Source organism: Prionailurus bengalensis, chromosome B4 (assembly GCF_016509475.1).
Source record: "Prionailurus bengalensis isolate Pbe53 chromosome B4, Fcat_Pben_1.1_paternal_pri, whole genome shotgun sequence".
Classification (NCBI taxonomy): Eukaryota; Metazoa; Chordata; class Mammalia; order Carnivora; family Felidae; genus Prionailurus; species Prionailurus bengalensis.
In genome coordinates, this window is record NC_057358.1 from 42424285 (window position 1) to 42431201 (window position 6917).

The window sequence follows — 6917 nt, forward strand, 5'->3', positions numbered from 1 at the left end:
AGATCATATAAATCACCAAAACTGTTTTAAAAGAGCTCAAGGTAGAATTTACAAAATCACCAACTTCTAGAACTAGAAGTGGTCCTCCGTCTGGTCTAAGGCCCACCAAGTTCAAATGTTAGCACCTGTACCCAGATCTCCGTTCGCTTCTTTCTTGGCTGTCTCTTCCTACTTCCTCTGACCTATTTTCATTGATAATTACTTTGCAGTATAGTTTGGATTAGAAGACACTGATGTGATCTAGCTGCCCCATTTTTCGGAGGATTCAACTTCAGAAATTCAAATTGAGGGGCATTACGTGACTCAAATCTACTTGCTTTCAAACTCAGGTCAGAGGCAAAGATAACGAAAACTAGAAAAAAATGTCTCACACTGAGATCAGCTCAAGGTGCAGTGGAGTATTTAGTTGGGAGTTTTATGTAGTGAAATGTTTCTTCGGCAAGCAACTTGAACTCAACTGTGTGAGTGTCTCAGGAAGGTATTTTCAGCTCAACTTTAGAAATAGCTAAAAGCTAGTGCTTTCTAACTACGCGACTTATGTTATTCATAACAAACCCCTTTTGACCACATCTGAATTTATGTTAATGAGATGATTTTTGGAAAGCCCCTTGATAAGCTAAGGATAGAGGCTGGTTGCCAGTGATTGGAGGTTGGAACTTCAGTCCCCCCCCTTCACCTCCAGGGAGGGGAGAGGGGATGGAGGTTTAATTAATTACCATTGGGCAATGATTTACTCAATCATGCTTACATAATGAAGCCTCTGTAAGAACTCAAAAGGACAGGGTTTAGAGAGCTTCCCCTTGATATTCTTGTTTTGTGTGTGTGAACAAGAGCACATCCATATGCCAAGAGGCTGGAGTCTCTCACATTTCATGCTCAGGACCCTCTGGACATCATTCTACACATTGCTTCATCTGGCTGTTCGCTCACCTCCTTTAATATCCTTTGTAACAAACAAGTAATCAGTAAATAAACTGTTTGCCCAAGTTGTGTGAGCTGCTCTAGCAAATTAATCAAACCAACATTAACTAACAAACATTAATATGAGATAGCTGTCCTGTGAAAGGACAATCGTAATCACTGCCATGGAACACAGACAGACCTATGGGAACGCTCGAGAAACTCTCTTGGAAAACCTGAATAGTGAGTATGACTTAGATCTTTCCCGAAGAGCGTGAGCCCAGGCTTCAGAGGATTTGGACAAGTTAAGGCCACAAGACCAAAGCACAGAGGAGAGCAACATGATTAAAACAATTGCTTTTGGTGGTTATGAGCTCATTACCTGGTACCATTCTTCCTATCCCAAAGAATATGCGTTGACTGGGACATCTCTACATATGTGAATTCTGATTAAAATACACGACAGGCCAAATGATACTCAGCTAACACACGGCTAAAAACGTGTATGGAAACAGCCACCCGGTGATGAGATATATCAGAAAGTCTCAGTCTTCACGTTGGAAGTAGACAGCAAGAAAAACAAAGTCCACTGCCCAAACCCACGCCTGTTGGCCAAGCTTTTTCTGGACCACGAGATATTACATTATGATGTGGAACCCTTTATGTTCCATGTTATGACAGAAGTGGACAACACCGGCTGTCACCTGATTGGATATTTTTCCAAGGAAAAGAATTCATTCCTCAACTGCAATGTAGTATCCTTAGCATGCCTCAGTACAGGAGACAGGACTCTGGCAAGGTGCTCATTGATCTCAGTTATTTGCTTTCGAAAGCGGAAGAAAAAGTTGGTTCCTCAGAACGTCCACTCTCCAGTCAGAGGCTCACAAGCTACTGCAGTTACTGGAAAGAAGTGCTTCTCCGCTACCTGCGTTATCTCCAAGGGAAAGAGATTTCTACCAAAGAAATTAGCCAGGAGACAGCTGTGAATCCTGTGGACATTGTCAGCCCTCTACAGAGCCTCAGATGTTCAACTATTGGAAAGGAAAACACTTAGTTTTAAAGACACGGGACCTGATAGATGAGTGGAGAGCCAAAGAGGTCAAAGATCCCCTCTAAAAAAAAAAAAACCATGGACCCAAGCTTTTTACAATGTGCCCCTCCCACTTAAAGTGACCTGTTACTCTGAGCCTGCGAACCCCGGCAGCAGGAGTCTCTACCCTAGGGATCCGTCTGTCATCTCTGGGGCTCTTGTGGTTGGTAAATACAGTATTTGGGGGGAAGACCAACCTCCTCAGGACTGTCCCGGCTCCGACCCTGGTGTATGTTGCAGATGTTAGTTCTGAGGAACTGTGATTTCGGCCTCAGTGAGGTTGCCTGGATGGGATCTCTAGTAACCCTGAAGGCAGATACCTCACAGCACTGATCCATGGTGTTCTGTCTGGCACCGTACCTGTCCAGTCACCGGGTCCCCTCTTGCCCTGTAGCCCCATGAGCTTGTTTGTGTTGCGTCTTCTAAACTTTGAAATAATGCTTCTTCCTGCCTGGTCACCAGACTTCCAAATAATGGCTGCTGCCACAAGGACCTTTCCAATCACTCCTTACATGTGTTTACTTTTTTTTGGAACAGCAGGGAAGAGGTAACACTTGTGCGTGTGTGCACACTGGGAGGGGTCCGTTCCCATTGGATTTTACCTCACTTTGATTTCTTTCCTCCATTGTTATTGAAAGCCTTGCTTATAATCAGTATCAAGCTGGCCAGAGAGCAATGTTTTCTTAAGACTCTTCCAAGGACGAGTCTTGCTAACAGCGCATAATCTATCGGAACGAGATGGAGAGGGCAATTAAGAGGTGGCGATTCGGTACTCCGAGTTCACCTGTGGGCAGTGTCTTGGCAGAAGGCAGCAAATACTTCTTTCTGCCTCGCCAGAAAGTACCCAGTCATAACTGCTTTCTTCTCTCTTAACTCCCTGGCCCCTTTTACATTTGCAGGTGCCAAAATAACGTTCAGTCCTCCTTCATGCTGCAGGCGAACAGGTGCATTAGACTGCAGAAACCTTCTCCCCAGTACCAGTCTGATGTAGCACACCTCAGTTGCACCGATTTTTTGTCTGAACATCCTTGGCGAGGTAGGTAGGACATGACCGCGAATGATTTCCAGATCTCTGCCCGAGACTCAGCAGGCCACCCCCGCCAAGGTTTGCTTCTCTTTAACAGTGCCTCACCCTCCTTCTTGAACTAAAGTGCCCATGCCCTTCCAAGAACTCCTCCTCCATTTCCTTTTTTGGGGTTTGCCACCGTTCCCCCCTTATCCCCTGGTTTCCTATTTTTGGTGTTCAAGCAAAGCAAGAGATGTTCCCTTTAATTTCTGTCCAGACTCTTACAACTTTTTTTTTTTTTGATGGCTTCCATTTTCCTTTCTTTTCTTTTTAACTTTCTTTTTTATTTTTTAAAATTTACACCCAGGGGCGCCTGGGTGGCTCAGTCGGTTAAGCGTCCGACTTCAGCTCAGGTCACGATCTCACGGTCTGTGAGTTCGAGCCCCGCGTCGGGCTCTGGGCTGATGGCTCAGAGCCTGGAGCATGCTTCCGATTCTGTGTCTCCCTCTCTCTCTGCCCCTCCCCTGTTCATGCTCTGTCTCTCTCTGTCTCAAAAATAAATAAACGTTAAAAAAAAATTTTTTTTAATTTACATCCAAATTAGTTAGTGTATAGTGAAGCAATGATTTCAGTAGATTCCTTAATGGCCCTTACCCATTTAGCCCATGCCCCCTCCCACAACCCCTCCAGCAACCCTCAGTTTGTTCTCCATAGTTATGAGTCTCTTTTGTTTTGTCCCCCTCCCTGTTTTTATATTATTTTTGTTTCCCTTCCCTTGTGTTCATCTGTTTTGTCTCTTGAAGCCCTCATATGAGTGAAGCCATATGATTTTTGTCTTTCTCTGACTAATTTCACTTAGCGTAATACCCTCCAGTTCCATCCACGTAGTTGCAAATGGCAAGATTTCATTCTTGTTGATGGCCGAGTAATACTCCATTGTATATAGGTACCACATCTTCTTTATCCATTCATCCATCGATGGACATTTGGGCTCTTTCCATACTTTGGCTATTGTTGGTAGTGCTGTTATAAACATGGGGGCCCTTCCAACTTTTTGATGGGTAGCTTTTGATATATGACATGACACCCTTCCCAACCTGGTGTCCTACAACACTCCACTGCATGTGGAACCCTCACATTCCTGACTCTGGTCATTTGTGCCTTTCTCATGTCATCTCTGTCACTACTCACACCCACTGCAGTCTGGGGGGAGCTAATTTTAAGCATATTTAACCAGTTTCAGTGTCACTGTTAAAGTTTGCCTAAAAGCAACTTCACTGGGGGTTTTCTTAAGGGTAAAGGAACTTCACCGAAGTTAACCCTTCCCCACATGTGGTAGACAGCGCCATTCCCTATCTATTCCTCAATAAAGCATGTTCTCTGCTCAAAAAAAAAAAAATTAAGGTGAGATAAATGATTTTCTAGAAAATAGAAATTAAATTGATCAAACCTAAAAATCGTAGGGGGAAAATAAAAGGAAAATGTAGTCCAAATAAACAGTCTTAAATAGGCAGCAAGCCCGGAGAACTTTATGGATAAATCTACACCAAACATCTAAGAAACACCTACCTACCTGCTACGGTCTGAATGTTTGTGTCCCCACAAAATGTATAGGTTGAAATACATACGGTATTAGAAGATGAGACCTTGGGGAAGTGCTTAGGTATTGAGAATGGAGTCCTTTTGCATGAGATGAATGCTTTATAAAAGAGGCTCTCGAGAGACTTCACATGTCTCCCACCACGTGAAGACAGTGATAAGGTGCAGGCTATGAACTAGGAGGAGGGCTCTCACCAAAATGTGATCATGCTGGTGCCTTGACTTGGACTGCCCATTCTCCAGAACAGTGGGAAATAAACCTCCACCGTTTATAAGCTACCCAGTCTCTGGCATTTTAGTAGAGCGGCCCAAACAGACTTAAACACTACAGTACAGGTAAACTTACCCAAAGCTATGAACTACATTATTCAGATTCCCTTCCGACTTGTCTTCACGAAAATTTTTCACCACCAATTAGATGAAACAGTGTGAGACTTGGAAGTAAACATAAAGCAGGAGAGATTTTCCTGCGGATGTTTCTGCCGATAATCAAGGTCATAAATGATGCGTTTCCAGATGTGATTGGTAGGGGTAGATTGAGGATTCCAATGTGTGGCCTTTTGTGGGTGGAGAGACAATTGTGGTGACAGTGACATGGCAGCAAGAGCTTCTGGAATCTGAGACCACTGCTACTTCAAAGTGATCCTGAATTCAAAGGTATCAGTCAAGAGCTCCCAAATTTCATTAATCTAGACTTTCATTAATTATTTTTATATTTGGACTTTGGGTCCACAAAAATGTTTTAATCATAATTGGAGATTCATAATACACTACCTTCTTGATATTCTTGCTTTATTTTGTTGTGTTTTTTTGCGTGTTTTTTTCTTAATTTTTTTAAGTTTATTTATTTATTTTGAGAGAGAGAGAGAGAGAGAGCAGGGGAGGGGCAGGGAGAGGGGGAGAGAATCCCAAGCAATCTTTGCACTGTCAGCACAGAGCCCAATGTGAGGCTTGAACTCACGAACCATGAGATCGTGGCCTGAGCAGAAACCGAGAGTTGGACACTTACCCAACCCAGCCACCCAGGTGCCCCTGTTTAATGTTTATTATATAAACACCACTGCCCAATACAAAACCTGGAACTCTATCACGTGCCTAAGTGTTCCTCCCAATCCCGGCCTACCATCCAATTGTAACCATTACATTGAGAATTATGTTTATCTAACCCTTGTTTTGTTTTCACTTTTACCAGGTACGTGCCTAAATAACGCAAGCATACAATGCAGAAGGTTTCCCTAGTTAAAGTTATCCCCATAGCATAACTCTTCATTCCAGTACCCACATTTCATAGACTTAGATCTCACTCCACACAGCATTTGTTAGGTGATGTTTCATAGGAAAAATGTAGATTTATTTATTTTCCGATGTGGTTGTAACAGTATAAGCTCACCATTTACCTACATCTCTTCCAACTCTTGGTGTTATGTTTCTTAACGTTAGCCATTAAAATGGATATGAAATAGTATATTATTGTGGTCTGGATTGACAGTTTTCAAATTATTAGTAGAGCCGAGCATCTCTATAAAAACACATTTATTGGATTCTGTATTTCCTCTTCTGTAAAATGGTTTTTTTTTTATTTTTTTAACAATTTATTTTTGAGAGACAGAGCATAAGTGGGGGTGGGAGGGCAGAGAGAGAGGGAGACACAGAATCCAAAGCAGGCTACAGGCTCTGAGCTGTCAGCACAGGGCTGATGCAGGGCTCGAACTCACCAACCGTGAGATCATGACCTGAGCCGAAGTCGGACGCTCAACCGACTGAGCCACCCAGGCACCCCCGCAAAATGTTTAAATATTTTGCCCAAATTCTGTCTTTTCTAATTGATTTGTGACAGTTGTTTATATGTTCTTATGCAGTATTAATACTGTATTAGTGACAAGTATTTAAAATATCTTCAGGGCACCTGATTGGATCAGTTGGTAGAGCATGCAACTCTTGATCTCAGGGTTGTGAGTTCGAGCTCCCATTGGGTGTGGAGATTACTTAAAAAAATTAAATCTTTAAGAAAATAAAATAAAATATCTTCTTGCAGTTCAACTTTAAAAATTTTTCTTTATAGTGTTTTGATGAACATGAGTTTCATATTTTTATTGTCAAAGAATTTTTAATTATTTTGCTTCTTGGAATACACATTTTGTATCTTTATAAGGAAATTCCACTCTGGCAGCCAGACTCCAAGATTGTCCTCAATGATTCTCACCTTCTGGTGTTCATACCTTTGGATAGTCCTCTTATTTATTTAAAAAAAATTGTTTAAATGTTTATTTATTTTGGAGAGAGAGAGAGAGACAGAGCATGAGTAGGGGAGGGACAGAGAGA

General features: G+C 42.3%; 1 pseudogene; it reads left to right on the plus strand.

Moving 5' to 3' along the window:
* Positions 1 to 1085: 1085 nt before the first annotated feature.
* LOC122473571 lies at positions 1086 to 2068 on the plus strand (annotated as a pseudogene).
* The last annotated feature ends 4849 nt before the right edge of the window (positions 2069 to 6917 follow it).